The sequence below is a fragment of the Hesperophylax consimilis genome, chromosome 1 (assembly GCF_061612785.1).
Source record: "Hesperophylax consimilis isolate HC1 chromosome 1, BYU_Hcon_1.0, whole genome shotgun sequence".
Taxonomy (NCBI): domain Eukaryota; kingdom Metazoa; phylum Arthropoda; class Insecta; order Trichoptera; family Limnephilidae; genus Hesperophylax; species Hesperophylax consimilis.
The window spans coordinates 4,315,602-4,334,906 of NC_142836.1; the positions used below are offsets into that span (position 1 = coordinate 4,315,602).

Below are 19,305 nucleotides of genomic sequence, written 5' to 3' on the forward strand. Positions count from 1 at the left end.
GCCATCTTCAGACTGGTACACAAAATTCTTAGTCTACGGTTTATATACACTACATATGGGGAAGGGGGGAGAGGGGTAGTTTATAGGGTTTTTAATCAATTTTATTTATTACTAAGTCGTTTAAGATTGTGGAATTTCTAAATATTTGGTAATTCCAGTAAGCTAATTACCTTGGGTTTGTAGCTCATTTCAATATTTATTAGGGAAAAACCTCACAGGTAATATGCATTATTAATGACCTAATTTCTACAAAAAACACCATTAAAAACAAAACTAAAAAAAAATGACTTTTGGCTTCAATACGTAGAATTTCAGACTCATAAAACAAATCAATATAAAAATAAATAAAAAAAAACTTCCCTTCTCTCTCCTCTTTTGGCCAATCTAATGCTAACATCTAGTTTCAGTAATGGATCGTATTTTTAGGAGAGTGTCTTCCAGAATAATTTATGGTTTCTGAGGAGTTGACCATAAATATTAAAGTGTAGGATCTTCAGCTTCACGGGCCATACATCACGACAACTGGAAAACACTGATTTAGTGTGAATAGGGTATCTCAGTTTTCCATAATGTAACAAAAGCTTTTCGTTATTTCAATGGCACATAATTGTTTTAATACTGAATACACGAGATTGTGCCTTTCTATTTCTAAAATTGTTAATATTTAGTCCCATTAAATTATTTTGTGAACCGGACTTTAATCAGTGGGGTACCTAATAACCTGGGTGAATGTGGGAATCTGCACAGTTGCTCTGGAATCGGAGGGTCTGACCTCAAAATATTAAAAGTTACAAAAATGTCACCTTTTTCATTTCTTTTAAGAATATTCGAAACCCCAAAAAATGCTTTCATTGTGATTGGAATAAAAATCGTTCATACAACATAAAATTATAAACATTTAAAAATACGGTATAAATTTTTAAGGCACATAAATTTTGAACTTAAAACTCGTCTTGAAAATATGAACTAGAATTATCTAATGAAAAAATCTAAAATGAAAAAAGTTGTCTAACAGAAGATTGCTTTAGGATGCCATTTTTCTTATAAAAATCATAAATTCCCTTATTGAAAGACCTGCATTATTAATAATAGTAATAATATTTTGATAATCTGTAAAGCGCCGTTTTTGTTCCAAATTACCTCAAAGGCGCTGTTCAAATATATAAAACATTTCTATAATGATCTATGTTTTTACTAACTATAAACCAATCACACTACTATCATGTTATACTATGTCTAACAGATTGCATCCACTTGTTCGTCAATAAATAATATAAAGCCAAATGTACGATGTATTTGATTGATGAACGTGATGCTAAAATGTACATATGTTATTATTCTCATTTAATTGATTTTATTTCATGTTCCTAATAGTGTCACCCACTGAAACTATCTTTTGCTTTCAATAATTCGTTTCAACACGCATACCACCCAGCATAGCTAAACAATTAGCAGAAATAGCAGATATTTTTAATAGCACCGAAAGAACTTAGAAAAAATAATTTCACATATTTTTAGAAATTAGTTATAAGTTAAATTTTTTTTCCTTCAGTATGATACTAAATTTTATTTATAAAATACCATAATTAGTTTGTTTACACTGTTTATTAGAATTATAATAATTTTTTGTTGTTGTTAAAAATGTTTAATTCTGAATTTAAACATAACGGACTATTTAAATGTAATTATTATTTTATTGTATAGTTATTATTATTTTATTTTGTGTTCTTTTACTTCATATATATATTATCTTACAATCTTTATTTTTAATATGCACCTCTTGCACAATCTTTTAGACTAACTTTAATTATAATCCTACCGTTTTTCTTTATATGCTTACTGTTATTTTCAGGTACAAAAATATAATTTATACACTTATATTACCCACGCACAGGCTGCGCCTTAGTGGGAGATAATCTCAGTAGTCTTAGTATCGCCCTGGTGTACGACAACAAGAAAGAAATAAAAATGGCATTGGCCGTGTTTGGTGATCAGATCTGAATAGCCAGGTACTTCACCACCTTCCCCTTCTCATCTCCTTCCTCAATACCTTCATCCTCACAACATACCCCACTTGGGGATGCCAGTCTCACTGGATCCAGGCGGTTGGGAGCAGCTCTTGTGCTCTTTCACATATTTTTCTTTTTTAAAACATGTACCTTAAATAAATAAAAATAGGCTTTCGCAGGACGTAAGACGATAGGTGAAAAAATTGTCTACGTTTTACCGATATTCACCAAGTAGGTGCCTATATAAATCAATGGTATTCAATGGAAATTAATGGTAATCAATGGCATCCACAGCGCCCTTGAGGTGTTTTTGCACAAAAACGGCGCTATACAAGTCATCCAAGTATTATTATTATTTATTATTATTATTATCTATTGAGATGAATTTGATTTTAATTTCTCTTTTATTTTTTTAAGCAAGCCATTTCTCTTCCCCTCTCTCCTTTTCAGGAATTTTGACTTTTAACTGGCACAAAATATACTACGTATCAAGTAGTACGCTAAATATGTTAATTCTATTCGACAACTTTCTCCTGTTCAATTTAATTTTTTTAATAAATTTTGTTTCAAATACTTAAGTTTAAAGTAATTGATTCATATTGCAGTATTTTCATCCGATTTGGGAGACAGGTTTGGGTACCGCAGCCCCTGGAACCATTTATTGGAAAACCAACATCTCTGCCATAGGTTACACCAAGTGGATGGTTACGTTTTGTGATTTAGCAGGGGTGCCCGGGTTCATCGGTGGAAGTGTGTTCAGGATGAGCCTGCCCTCATACCAGATCGGGAGACTCTGGTTTGGGTAGACCCTTTGACTGTTCAATTGGTCTTTCGACCCGTCGCCACGCGCCACAGTGGTAGGGACATATCATCTGTCCGTCACTCCAAGACTATTTTCTCTGGTATGTAGTTATACATAGTTCATTATACTATACATTAATAGTTACGTAGGTATTTGTTTTCATGTTCTATGAAGGCAGGAAGATCTGACTTTCGTTTTTAAATTCGAAATAGATGTATCTCTTTATGTTCAGGCAATTCGTTAAACATTTCAGAAATTATGCCTCTTTGTTCTATCCGTATACATGGTGCGATTTCCTAATTTGAAAAATTTTGATAAATTATTTTTAAAATTGGCACTTCATAAGTTTATTAAAAACAGCATTATTTTAATAAATTTATTAAGTGTCTACAAAATCACTAAAAATGATTACATTTTGTTGCTTTTTGGCAAAACTAGCAGACGCTACTCTTATTGAGTCAAACTTTAGATTTGTTTTCTAAAGGGATAGGAGGGGTGTTCTGATGTAAATTAAATCAGCGCTGTTACGCTTGGTATTTGTATGATACTAAAACGTAATATTACTCGCATTGTGATCCGTTTAAACACTACACAGCAGTTTGTTTAATATGCGTCGACACCATTTTATCAGTAATTTAAACAACAAATACCATTTTGTGGGAACTTTTGACGAAATAAAACATTTTACCACTTAAATGATTTAATTGCGAAACGAATTACCTTAATGTGCCTGTACAACATGTATTTTTATTGGTATTTTTTTGGTATTTAATGTATATTGATTTTAATATATAATTTTGTCATTTTATGAAACTGTATAATATGAAGGTATATTATAAGCGACATGTCCTATGTTTCAGCATTGTAAATTCAAAGCTCGGCTATTGTGATCTTCCGAGTCTGGTCAATTTAAGAGTAACTACTCGACACACTAGGCGTAAAGACGGTTCCATGATAACTCAACACAGTGACAATTCAACACACTTTTAAAAAGTGATATAAAGTCATTAGAAACGATGAAATTTTTTAACCTAACCTTACCTACTTAACCCAGTTTATAAACTTTTGGTTTCATCACTTTACATTACTTTATATAACTTTTTAAAGATGTAATGAATTATCATTGTGATGATTTATCCGGTCACCGTTGGAATCAATAGTAGGCACATCTATTTTGTTTTAAATTTTATTTATTTATAAAATAATGTTATTAAGTTCTCCGAGAATTTTAGTTATTATTATTGTGACAGCTGTTTCGGCGTTCAAGGCCATTTTCAAACTGTGGTTTTTAAATTATGTTGGGAGGACAAAATGGGCAATATTATTTTTTAATGTATTTAAGCGAAATATGCCATGACGTTACAATAGGAATTAAGAACATTTATGAACATTTTTTTAGGAAAATTATTAAAAAATTTATTTTTTTGTTTAACTAGGAATATAATATTTCCCGTTTTGGGACATGTCTTTGAATTTGGAAAAGTGTGCATGATGTTTGCCAATTTTATTCAAATGTGCTCGCTTTTTGAACTTTTGTTATTATTCTGATTCACTCATACGAAAACTCGAGACCCGCGCCGCTAGACCGCTTTCAAAGGAATTATGTACCCTCGCCACACAATAGGGCAAAACCTTTTCGTCGTTAAATGCTTTCTTTCTGAATCGAATGAACAGGAAAGATAATGTAGTCGTGGCTGGAAATATAATCCAATGGTTGAAATGTTTTTGGAAGTTGAAAAAATGCATATTTAATCCTAAAATGCGTATGTATTGTAGGTTTATTAAAAATAAAACCGAATTTAGATTTTGTAAATAATAATTCAAAAATAAATTGGAACGATAAAAATAAAGAGAAAAGTACAATGTTGACCATTCGTTCAAAGATGCCTTGGTTTCTAATGCTGCAGCACAGAAGTCGAAAGAACCTTAATTCAATGCTTCCGTATTAATACTTAGTTTCTCTAGATTCCAGATTTGAGCTAGCTATACCGTAAAAGCAATGCGCAATACACCTGTCCATTGAATTTGTCTACTTATTTAGATTGCTGTTTGTACTCCCGTGGTATTGCAGCTTCAAAGATGTTTGAGTATGGCTGGGTTGTTGGTTACAAAGATATTTTCAATTTTCAGCAGTTTCAAGAGTAGCAATTTCATAGCGCAAGTAGCAGAACAAAATGCATTAACAAAGACAGCATTTGAACGAAAGTCACATCGGTTAATACAGAAAAGGAGTGGTATTCATAACTAAGACTACCAAATCCGGTTTACACAAACCACTTTGCGGGTTCTAATAGTGGCACAAGTTTCGACGAGATATTAGTACGCAGTAGCGCCTCTAATTGTAGCTCTATGGTGTATTGCAATATATCTTTAATTTCTTCGTTACATGATATATTTAATTAATTCTAAATACAATGAAAAGAGACATGGTACACTGGTAAATTATCTAACACCTGAATATGCAGGAAATGTAATAATAGACTATCATATATATCAGTTTCATAAACTACATTGGCTTTAAAATAAATTACAATCACACTCATGTGCACTAAGGGAGTTCCCAAACTCCCGGGGGTTTCGAATCCAACCTAAACGAAGCAAAACTTTCGAAATATTGTCCAATGGTGTTTTCACTAAATCCCCTGCATACACATATCAAAGGAACTCAAACTCGTGACTCAAAGTTGTGAAAACATTTCTGTTTCATCTTTATTATTAATTTGTAAGTGCACAAAATTACGAACTGCTCTCATTATTTTCAGAAACCCATTCTAAACATTATAGTTTCCTATGTTTGAACCGTTGTCCTATTTTTACTAAAATCCTGAGAACGTTAACCTTTATCCTACACACTACTTATTGATGATTTTTACTTTATATAGAAATCTTAATTTTTCATGCAAATAAAAAAATAAGTAAAAAGAATCGACGTTTTGACGAGAAATATTGAAAGGTGCGCAAATAATCAGTTACATTTATACAGGTTCTTAAGGTACGTAATTAAAATACTTGAACCAATGATTGCTGGCTTTATTTGGAGTAAAAAACACAAAATAAATGGTGGTCTCCGAGGACTCTTAATTTTTTTTCTTTAAAACCAAACAAAAAAAGCTTTCACGTGCTATCACTAGTCACTCCAAGAAACAATCAGACCCAAATTTAATTTGCATTTTAAACTCTGAATAATATCAGGCATCACTGGTTAGAGTAAGTCGGGTGGGTCCCTTAACACCCTGTGTACTCGAATGTGCGTCTTCGTGTTATTCATTTTGCCATCATAAAGACTTTTAAAACGGGTCGTTTTACAGAATTTGAACAATTCATAAAAACTCAAGTAGGTATTATGAAAGTTTAATTCAAGTTTTTTTATTCCGTCAGAAGTCACCGCGGGGAACAGTAGTTGCTTCACAGTATTTGGAATAGAACTTTCACAGAACTTGAATTTTAACTTTGAAATTTTATTAATTTCAAATATATTGTAATTTTCCTTAATATCGATGAGCTTATAAGTATTAAATTGCATATGAAAATATTAACATCTACGTACATGTAGTGATTTATTTTTGGGGTAATATGCCGTGTTGCTCTACCTCCTTCTCCAGCCAACATCTACCCTCATTATGGACACTATAATGCTGTCCGAAAAAAAGGATGTAGCGCAACACGGCATGATACCCCAAAAATAAATCACAATAATACTTTTGGCCGTGAAAATCTGATATCATATGTATTTGAAACTAGGTATATCCGTATAACTGAATGTCTAGAAGCAATAACTCGTTGGATGTCTTCAAACAAGCTGAAGCCCAATCCATCTAAGACTGAGTTTCTCTGGGCAGCCACAAACAAACGTCAACATTTAATAGACAATTCACCTATTACTATTTCTGGCAGCGTTATCATCCCAAAAACAACAGTCAAACTTCTCGGTGTCAATTTAGATTCAGACTTTTCGTTTAAAAGTCAAATAAATAGGACTGTAAGCATCGGTTTTTTTTACCTAAGACAACTCAAGACTGTCCGAAGAAACCTTCCTACAGAAGCAACAAAACTACTTATCAACTCTTACGTAGTCTCACGTCTCGATTACTGCAACGGCATTTATGCCAGCCTTCCAAAATATCAAATTGACAAGCTTCAATCAGTGTTTAATGCAGCAGCAAGGCTCATAACCGGGGTTTCAAAATATTTGCACATTTCAGAACACCTTCGTAACCTTCACTGGCTCAAGTGCCCTGAAAGAATCCAGTACAAAATGTGCTGGATGGTGTTTAAATCCACCAATGAAATGGTCCCACCCTACATCTCTGAACTACGCGTACCGGAAAACACTGGTCTGAGGCAGTCAACTCTTAGATCAGCAACATCATCAGCTCTAGGCAGACTGATAGAACCTATGCGCAAGCCAAATACTAAGTTTGGTGATCGCGCTTTCGGAGTATCTGGGCCGAAGGCTTGGAATAAACTCCCTCCAGAACTAAGATCCATAAGAAGTCCAACAGAATTCAGGTCTAAACTAAGAACTTATCTTTTTAAGCTGTCGTACCCTTAAATTAAATATTCTATTCCTAAGAAAGTCCAGTTATATTCAATTTTCTAATTATGTCCTAAATCCTGTATCTTAATTTCGCTAATAAACCATTATATAATGTTAATTAAGTGTCAATCTCAAGTGATCTACCAGGTAAGTATTGTACTGTATATTATCTCCATAAATAGTTAAGTAATAACATAGATCACTGTAGAGATGTATTACAAGTTTGTACAGCGCCCTTGAGGTGATTTTGCACAAAAACGGCGCTATACGAGTCATCCAATTATTATTATTTTTATTTTATTATTATTCGTATCGTTAGCTATTTTTTTTATTATTCATTTTCTAAAACTTAAAATAATACAGTTGATAAAATTAAATTATCAAAAGTTAACGGGCCAAAGAAAAAAATATTTTCTGGAAGAATGAATGTATTAAAATATGCGTGGTACAATGAGTATCAAAGAGAAATACGTATAAAATATCCAAAGATGCGTGGTACAATGAGCACCTAAGTGGTATACGTATAAAATATTCAAAGATGCGTGGTACAGTGAGCAGTATGAGCACCTAAGAGATATACTTATAACATATTCAAAGATGCGTGGTACAGTGAGTACCAAAGAGAAATACGTATAAAATATAACAAAGATGAGTCGTACAATAAGCATCAAATACGTATAAAATTTAACTGAAAAACGAAAATAATTCGTTTAACTGAGTGATAAATATGCTTATATATCATTAAACCTTCATCGTATAAATACGCACATGAGCAGATGAAACTTTTCCAAAAATAGGAAATGAAATAATATGAAACATTATTCTTTAATGTATTAACATACGAAACTAAAGTTCCACATTTTTACCATAAAATAGAGTGAAACAAAAAAGTTCCGACACGTTTTGGAATATTTTTTAAAATCATAGCGAAAGCGTTGATCTTCACGTACAAGTGAGGATATTAGATTAAAGCCGCACGGGTCTACTGTGGATAAACACATTTACTCTGGGCCATGTCAAATCGGGATTCGAGAAGAACGAAAACTAAGTCAAACTGGGAGGCGGATGTGAGTACCGCCATGCCGGGAACTATATTATTATTATTATATTGAATAACCAACACCTCTGCCATAAGTCACCCCAAATGATTCGCTACGCTCGGTGACTTGGCAGGGGTGCCCGAGCTCATGGGGTGCTGCATTCTTCCACTGACTGCATGACAGGCCGGATCGGGAAAAACTGGTTGATATAGACCTTTTGCTCTTTCCAGCAGGATTCTCACGGAACATTGCCTTGCACCGGATGTATTCATCCGTACGTTACTCATGGACACACTGACCTCCATATTCCTACCCACCTACTCGTACCTAGTACCTTTTTATCCTATCCTTCATTTCCTATAAAGACCTTCCACACAGCATCCCCAAATATGACGTAAGCTTTAAGGGGATTTATTTTCTTCGGAGCTCTCTTTGTAGAGCTAATGAAAAAAACAATTATAAAAGCAGTCGATTACAAATGGTCATTGTCGCTTTGTTGGAAACAAATACTATGCCTTCAATAGTTTTCGAATCTAATGTAATTAGTGTGAATTGAATTCTCTTGCTCTACAAAAGAGAAGAATTTTTATGTCTAAGAAATGAACAAAAGGATTTATTTACTTAAAGCAAATTTATTTATTATTAACGCCATTGACCTTTTCATTGAGATCAGAGGCACTTAAGGACGGCCGAAGGAAATTACGGCGCCAAAAATATGTAGAAGCATTGTCTTCAAACTAATTATAAATACCTTAGAAACCTTAAAAAATTAAATAAACTAATTAAAATTGAACGCGAAGAATTTATTTTGTGAACGTAACCGAATAGTCGGTGTGTGCCAAGCAGGCAAAGTTGAGTTATTTTTCGCGCGGCTAATGTTGCCGGAATGCTCCCGACGCAATAACACTCATCTATAATTGTTGCTGAAACGCGGCTAATGTTGCCGAAATACTCGAAAACGAAAACGAAAACCAAACACTCGTTCATTTTCCCTATTTTAAAACCATAAAGTTTTCAACGTGGATATTAAAGCGTCAGGTATGTAATTTAACCTGCAATTATTTTCACATAAAACGAATTTAATATAATAACGTATTTAATATAAGTTGAAAAAAATAGCTCCTCCTCATTTTATTACAAGTACAAAAACGTATATTATAAGTAATGTAATTTTTCTTAATGTTGACACCATCTTTCTTCCTTTCTTAAATCGAGCGTATTCCTTTCGGTAGTGTTGGCGACTCTACTACAAAAAACTACATTTTTATAATGTTAAACACAACAGACAACAAACAACAAAGATAAGAAACAATATATCAAATCCGATTGAAAATAAGCTGGGTGTACCGCAAGGATCTGTATTGGGTCCGATATTGTTTATACTCTACATAAATGATATGGTAAAAATATTAAAACATTGCAAAATAAGACTGTTTGCAGACGACGCACTAATTTATATTGCAGAAGATAATTATGAGAAAGCAATCAAAAAGATAAATAGTGACTTAGAAACATTGTCAAAATGGCTCAAACTAAATAAATTAAAACTAAATGTAAATAAGACAAAATACATGCATATAGGCAGAACAAATACGCATGAGGAACCAAAGGTTTCTATAAATGGAGAAATCATAAAAAAAGTGGAAGAAATTAAATATCTAGGTGTTATTATAGACTCAAAATTGAACTTCTCTAAAAATGCAGACTATACAATTAAAAAAATTGCAAAAAAAATATCATTTCTTGGTAGAATCACAAACAAAGTAAATAAAGAAACATGCCAGATAATATACAATACAATTATATCACCACACTTTAATTACTGTCCAAGTATTCTTTTTCTCTGCAATAAAGAGAAAATGAAAAAAATGCAAATACTGCAAAATAAAGCAATGCGAATAATACTTAAGCGCAACATATACACACGGATAAGAGACATGTTAAAGGAGCTGAATATTTTGACGGTGAAGCAAACTGTGTATTTGAATATACTTATTTTTATACATAAAATTAACATAGGGATGATGTCTAAGGAACTGAAAAGAAAAATAAATTACAACTAGCAGTTAAAAACCCGCTCCGCGGGTTTTTTCCTGCTAGGCCCTGCGGGCGGTACTTGGTTGGCCTTCGCCCAGTTTAAGTGATACTAACAATAGTTACATTTAATAGGTACATATTAGGTCATTCACAGAGTGAGTATATATTGTAAATAGATTATTACAATATAGCGCCCCTGAGGTGATATCTCACAAAAGCTGCGCTATACAAATTGTCCAATAAATATAATGTTTAAATTTTATTGCGTACATATGCATTGATATACAACGGAAAAAGATCAAATAATGTAATCTTATTAAACTTTATTTCAAACACAAATAACTTTGTTTACATCACTTTATTATATACAACCACTACATGTTTCACGAACGAAGTTCACCTCATCAGGAGTAAGTATACACCTACTTATTTAGTATTTCAACTATCAATTTATTAGAATAAACGTTAATAAATGCTATTTGTTTTATGAATATATTCTTTTATGGTTATATGATATTTGTGTTTTCAGGTCTTAAAATACTTCACACATGATATAAAGCATCGCAAATAAATAATATTTAAATTTTAGAAATAAAAAAAACGTGTCAATATAAAATCAGATATAATTAATAAGCAAAAAAAAATACAAACCCTCTTTTAAATATTTTCCCACTCAACTGGTCTTTCCCGTCTAACGATATTGTAATTCCTAATTCTGATAAACTACGCCCACTCTTACCCCTCCCCCCTACTTCCACTTCTTCTTTCCAATTATAATCTATATTTAATTTTTGACTTCAATGTATACTTACTCCTGATGAGGTGAACTTCGTTCATATAACATGTAGAGGTTGTATGTAATTAAGTGATGTAAACAAAGTTATTTATGTTTCAATAAAATAAATAATGCCATCACAAAGTGATAAGCTTCCTGAAGAAATCTACTTATTAAACGCTTGTTAATGGTCAAATCATTTTGCGTAACTATGCGTATATTGTTAACTTCATATTTAAATATTCGCGCCAGTCATTTGGTTCGTTTTTATACCGCCAGAGGGGCAGAGTGGTCGAATTATGCCTGCAGACCCCCTATTCGGGATTTACCCGAAACATACGATTTGAATTAGACCAATCAGAGGGCCTAGATCGTCCAGACGCTAGCGTAATAATACTATCAGATAACGAGATACACGGACACGGGACGAGAAACTATAAGCAAATTAGATTGCCAACAAGAAAAAAAACAAGCACCCAAAAATCTCTGATGTACCAGGCCGTTCAACTCTATAACAAAATCCCGAAGGAAATTGCTGTGATAGAAAATATTAATAAGTTCAAAAATGAATTAAGAAAATATGTCTATCTCAATTATTAATGTTTCTTTTTTGTGACTTTATTGAAATATTTAAAGAAAGATTATGTTTGCCAAACAATGTACATATTTATATATTTATAAAACTATTAGCACACACGAAGATGTGAGCTAACTTAAGATTAATAAATAAATAAAAAATAAAAAAAATAAAAAAAAATAATAATGAATAGTTTTAGAAGTTATTTATAGAGTTAATAATTATAATTATATGTTATACTATCTGACCCGGCAAACGCCATATAAATTATTTTCTGCCATTTAAATTATTTATAGTGAATATTTCGGTTGTTAAATAAAAAATAAAGAATGTATTGTAAGTGTGTGGGGATGAAATCTATGGCAGAAATATGAATGGAGCACTGAAGACGATGACCGCCGATAAAAACAAAAAAACCATTAACCATTTATTTTCTCAATTCAATGTGTTTCATTAAATTAACGGACATGTTCATTGTTCGATCTTTTAAAAGTTAAATGAAAAAATCGATTTATTCTTTATCCTTAAGTAGGAAAATTAAATAAAGAAAATCAATTTTAATTTCAAAGAGCAATTGAGAGTACAATATTTTTTGTCAGTCCATCTTTAGCTAAAACAAATAAGCTCAAGGTTTGCCCACGCGAGAACATGCCAATTATAATTGTCCGTGTGAAAAACATGGTGTGCCGAAATTTAAGCAAAGAAATAAATTGATTTCGTTCAGTTCGTGCCTCTTTAGATTTAGATTTACGCAATTGCGACGCACACGCACATTCTCGGTATCTTGTTGAATTTGTATGTCTGTTCTTTCTGCTCTACTATTTCGCAGGTTTGTTGCTTCATTGCTTACTTGCGTCCTTCTGTCATTATTCACTGTAATACACGCACACAAATAGATAAATTAAAATAAATCGTACAAAATTATGTACGCACTGAGTTGTGATACATAAAAAATGACAAATGCAATGTCAAACTGTCGTGACGCTTCTCGTGAATGACTTGCGCATATGTGGATGAATGTTTGATGATGCGAACGCAGCGCCATCTGTTATTCAACAACGTAATTAATTTCGTAAAGCTCTAAACAACGGATATAAACCTGACATAATTAATCGTTTAGTTAATAAGAAACAAACCAAAATATTTTCTAAAAAGTCCATTTATAGTGGAGATAATAACACTCAATCTAGTAAAAATCTAATGTATAAAAAACTTCTTTATACAGGCGACTTATCCTTAAAAATATCCCGCATGTTACCAGTTAATATTTCGACAGCTTTTTACACTAATTCTAAAATAAAAAACTTAATTAATAACAAGTATGTTTCAAATAAATTAGATAAAAATGGGATATACACTTTAGAGTGTAATGATTGTAACTCGCAGTATGTAGGTATGACTACAAGAAATTTCAAAACCAGAATTAAGGAACACGAACTATGTTTAAAAAATAATAATTTCTCCGAGTTCGCTAATCATTTGATAGAGACAGGCCATAGCTTCAACCGGGATAAAACTAAGTTTAAATATTCTAACATTAATAAATATTTTAATTTGTGCGCATTAGAAACATTGGAAATCAACAAAAAAAATTAATTCAAACATTAATATAGTAAATATAATAATAGCACCTTGCAAATCACCTCTATTGACAATGTTCCCCGTTATGTTGACTCCTCCCTCCGTTTCCCTCTCAACCCCCTCCCCCTCCCTCAAATCCCTCCCACCAAAGAACCAAACTAAATAAAACCCCATATTTCTGCACTTAAAAATTTAGTTTTAAAATAGCTAGCGACACGGACGTGTCGAAACCGTCGCTAAATTTATTAAAAAAAATTATACGTAACAAATGTACATTGTGAATAATAAAAACTCATTAAAAACAAAAAATGAAATATTTAAACAAAATATTAGAATACTACAAGCACCTGACTCCAACTAACCCTAATTCGGCATTTTCATGAAATATTTTCTTAGGTACTCCCGTCACAACCATTACTAATCTAAAAAATATTTTTGGCGTAGTAAATTAATAATTCGTCGCTGTCTGTGGCGGTAGGTATTATAAAAGATGTCTTTGCTAAGTGGTCTGGATTGAAATATCCCGAATTGACACGCAATAACGAGGGTAATTTCATCATAATTTGTTACAAGACACTTGCTCCTATTTTTCGGCTTGATTGAATAATCGCGAAAATATGTTTTGACAACTCTGTTCTATCATCCGTCTCGTAGGCTTTTTATTTCAATTATTTCAATTTAATCTGTTCAAATTGAGTGGAAATTCATTTTGAATTTTACAACAATAATGGGAACAGATTCGACGGAGAAGGCTGCCGGTTCACTGGGTGCAATTACCATAATGAGGGTGGAAGGGTTGAAGACGGATTTATCAGTAAGGCGTGCACCTCCGCCATAGCAGCTTCAGAAGAGGTGGCTCATGTTAATCTACGTGAATGTTGTTTTACCCAACAACTAGCTGGTTAATCGATTCGTGTGTTGTTTATTTCCAAGAGAGAGTTTATAAATTCATCATGCATATTATTATCATATGTACTCGTATGTTCAGTGACTTGCATTGCTCGTTGATCTAGGGTAAGCTGAACACTTTCAGCAAATGAAAGTATTGGAAGAACTATTTTGTATATGAAAATTTTGTAATAAGTATTTTGACAGGGAATGCTACATAGCCGGTAAAATTATAATGTGCGAGTTACTCATTAGAATATTTTTAGAAACTAGAAGTGTACCCAGCGTTGCTCGGGATTTTGAATGGTTTGGAGTAAAACTTTAAGGTTGTGAATTCTAGTGTACCTGAAAACTCTATATATATATATATAAATATAGATGATAATAATATAAATTACATATATAAAGATGATAATAATGTAAAACCTGAAGCCAAAATTCAACGTGATTTTTAGATCGAAAATGAGAGTACGTTCGCAAAATACAAGTTTTTCAACTAATTAACAATAATAATTGGTATTCATAACAATATAATACGTACATGACTTATTTTAACCGCGGTTCGGAAGCTGATTTTAGAAAGAAGTACGAAGTATTTTTATTGCCGGTGACTTTTTATTTCATTATTATTTTTTTGGTAAACTAATGTTTTTAAGACAAGATTTTTTTATGCATAGCACAAAGGGTAACAATTATTTTACAAGCAATAATTATTCGCCTGAAACACTCATCCACATTGAAAAATCTCCTGATAAAAGATACTATTCTATTCTTCATCTAAAAATGTAGACAATTTGTCTCGACGCCATCTAGTGAGAGAGTTAGCACTTACAATGCCTTTCTCATATAAAACAAAGTTGGTTGTTTTCAGGTGAAAAAATGTAACAAGCAGTAATTGTTGAATGAAACACTAGTATATGTTGAATAATTTCGCGGGTAAGAGATAAGCCGCCATAGCTCAGTGGTCAGAGCTGTCGACCAGAAATCGAAGGGACACGGGTTCGAGTCCCGTTGGCGTCATGTATCTTTTATCAGGAGATTTTTCAATGTGGATGAGTGTTTCAGGCGAATAATTATTGCTTGTAAAATAATTGTTACTTTTTATTTCACCTACAAACATTTAAAGAATCTTGGTGGGGGGCTGGGAGGTTACTCTTCTGAGTGACCATATAAGACAGATTTTCTTTTGTTTGTATTGGGAAACGAAAAAAACAAAAAACGTAATTTTCATATTTTAAACTCAGAATTATCTCAGGAATCAATTGTTAAATTAAGTCAGGTACGTTTCTTGTCACCCTGTATGTCTTTTGATTGATTCAACGAAATCGTGAATATTTAAGATGATTGCCAGAGAAGATTAAATTTCTCAAAGTGAATGTGGAAAGTCGATTTGATCCGATAAAATCATAAAATCTTCGATATTTCTGATCATACCAAAAAAAATAATTCTTATAAAATTACTATTACGAAAAATGAATTACATATTTTTATTTTCAGCTTTCATGCACACCACTGCCTGTACGTTTTTGAATTCTCAAAATATCAGTGGGAAAACCACCGACTTATTATGTGGATAAAACCAGTTTTGTGAAAATAAAGTATCACTGTTTATTTAATCCAACGTTATTCATCAACTTTAATATCATAATATTAATTTGTTATCCTACGAGACCAGCCAACTACCACACTTAGTTGGATTATTCATATCATGGCCATTGTTTACCATACAGATGATAAGTTTTAAATAATAAGTAATGTAGAATTACCTAGTAATATTAAATCAAAAACATTTATGTTTAAAAAGAAGTATTTTCTGTTCACGCAACATGTATTTTCAATCGAAATACTTTACTATGTTCAGGATTGTAATAATTGCATTTTAATAAAATAAAGAAATTACAACTATTATAAAATAAAATTACAAATAAGTTATTGTAATCACACAATAGGCTACCCTTTTCAATGCACATCTATTTCAGACTGGTCCATAAATGTTATACTGGTCCATATATCTTTGATGGGCGGACATAACAGTATAACTGCATTTTTGACCATTTAACGATTTATATGAGAAAATGTGTCTTGTGTATGTCGGCATCAATGGTATTAACTGTATAATTACACCAGTACTCAAAACATAAATAAACAACTTTGTGCCTATTAAACTAACTTAAAATACTTGAGCTCATAAGTATAAGATCACTTATACTAGTAATGACAATCACCTCTTTAGCTCAAAGATTCGGTTCAAACAGAATTAAAGTACTTGTACTAGATGGTACACACGTGCAAAAAGTAATTCGACACATTTCTTCAGTTTCATAAGTATAAGTGTACCTTATACTGTTACATCTACCGATAATACTTCTAAATGATTTATGTCGCTAGGCGTGCCTATGAACTTGTACTATTGTGACCATCATAAAGTCACTAGTAGTTTTGACGTTTGTCATTACATTGTTGTGATTATTTTGTGTTCTGTGGATTATTTATTTACTTAACTCAATTTATTATTATTACAAAATGAAAAGATCTCGGCGTTTTATGGAAATGATGAAAAATTTAAACAAGGCTTGTGGTAAGTATATAAATTTTGGATAATGTTTCCTATTTATATCAGTATATTTAATAACAAAAGTTTACAAATTCTAACCCCAAAAAAGTAGAATACCTAGGAATACATTTAATCATATAGATACCAAATAGAGATTAAATTAATTTCATGTATGGCTTTCTCCAACTTTAGATCGTTTTTATATCACTGTTTATAATAAAATAGAGAAATACCTGTTTTATCTGTATACCTAACTGTTCTATACCTAACCTATGTACCTATATGATGGTGTTTTATCCTTAAATAATATTATGATGATGCTCTATTCTTTATCTGAGATTAATGTTAATGTATCATAAATTTATATTCTATAGGAGCTCCTGATGAAGGTGTTTTGGATTCCTCATTAAATAATAAAATTGAATCTAACAATGTGCCAATGCATATACATACTTTCATCAAGCAATGAGAAAATGCAATCATTGTCAGACGATAGTGTTTTAAAAGTTATAGGTATGTACAATGTACATATTATAATATACCAATTGTATATATATATATATATTTTTTTAATTTAAATTTAAAATACGTAAATCTTTCATTGGAAATTAAATGTTACTTATTGTGATACTGGATAAGTTTAACATAATTATTATGAATTATTTTTCATTTTGCTTGATCTGTTTTATTATAACATTATATTAATTTACATAAACTTATTTTGTATAGGAACGTACGGTCAGGTTGCTTTGGACCCCACTCGACAAGCTATGAATATTCCTTCAACAAGTTATGACGTCATGCCTTTGTCTGACAATAATTTTTTACAAGTTTTAGGTATGTTGTGAATACATTTTGTATTTCTCATGATATTGTACGATATAATTGTTTGGGTATGTTTCTAGTTATACATAATGATTATAATTTTCACAAACTATTTTCTAGATGGACACCAACAGACTATTTTTTAGCTCGCATTAAATAATGAAACTGAAATTCTAGGAGAAGTTATCTCTTCAAACGACATTCTCATGAATGAATGCTCTTTAGCAAATGGAAATGAAGAACTGATTGTAAGCGAAAACATTTTTGAAAGTCATGATAGCGATTTTAGTAGTGACGACACTGATAAAGACCCTAACTATGTCCCACACTGTGAAGATTTAATAAGTACCCATACGGAACCACAAAATCTACTACTACCACCAGGTATCAGTATTTGTAACACTCCAGAAAATGGAAATAAAACTGATAGTAATACAAAGGCGGTTATGAATACCAGAAAATACAGAGCAGACAAGAAAACAAAAAGGAATACCGGTCTATCTTATACCACCCTTAAGGTTAAAACTGTGAGAAAAAGATGTGTGAAAAATTTACCTAATTGTCGTATGAAATGTAATGAACGCATCCCAGAATTTATCAGAGAACAAATTTTTACTGAATATTGGGCTCTTGGAGAATACTCAAAAAGAGTAGCATATGTAGGAAGTCTTATTGATTCTATGGAAACTGTTCGACCAATAAAGCGAACTACCAATGAAGTTATTATAAAAAATGGAAAATATTCAAATAGGTTTTTTTTCAAAATAAATGGAAAAAGGGAGAATGTTTGCCGAGGTTGCTTTATGAAAATATTAGATGAAAGTCAAATGTTTGTTACAACAGTCATCCAAAATAAAAATAAATCTTTGACAGGCTTGACTGAGGGTGACAAGAGAGGGAGTATTATGCCAATCCACAAACACTGTGATGAAGAACTGGAGAATGTTAGAAAACACATAAATTCATTTCCCTCTTACGAATCACACTACACCAGAAGAACTAACGACAAAAAATATTTACCTGCGCATTTAAACATACAATTAATGTACAATGCGTATCGTGAAAGCGTGACAACAAAACCTGTCTCACGCAAAACATATTCTCAAGAATTTCATAAGTTGAAATTGAAATTTAAGTGAAGTTGACACATGCCATCTATGCGATGTTCTCAAAATGAAAATTGAGACAACTGCGGATTCAAATGAGAAAAAAAATATTGAAAATGAGCAAAAAAATCCCCATATTTTAGCAGATTCTGCATTTGTCTCCAAACAAGCAGACAAAGAGAGGGCCCAGAATGACATTACTGTAGTCAGTTACACATTTGATTTGCAGCAGTGTTTGCCAACACCATATCTTAATAGCTCTGTATCGTTTTATAAACGACAATTGTGGACCTATAATCTAACTATACATGATCAAGCTTCCGGAGAAGTGACATGTTTTATGTGGCATGAGGCTGAAGGTGCAAGGGGTGCCAATCAAATTGCAACGTGCATATTCAAACACCTAAGTAAATTTTTTGAGACGAGGAAATAGAAATCCTACACTTAAGCCAGGCAAGTGTTATAATGATAATATCAAAAGAAAAGAAGAAGGATATTTTGGCACTTTTACCATTAATTCATCCCGTGTATCAATCTTAAGGATGGTGATGTCCGAGACTAATTGCCGGATATT

At 32.0% G+C, this 19,305-nt stretch overlaps 1 protein-coding gene and 1 non-coding gene across 2 annotated transcripts in view; one reads left to right on the forward strand and one right to left on the reverse strand.

The window, feature by feature from the left end:
• The window catches only part of LOC149426152 (neuropeptide CCHamide-2 receptor-like), a 176,324-nt gene that overhangs the window by 17,279 nt on the left and 139,740 nt on the right, over positions 1-19,305 (reverse strand). The gene's annotated exons all lie outside the window — the stretch shown is intronic.
• TRNAS-AGA (transfer RNA serine (anticodon AGA)) lies at positions 15,194-15,266 on the forward strand. The gene has a single exon. It is a non-coding gene; the product is annotated as a tRNA-Ser (tRNA).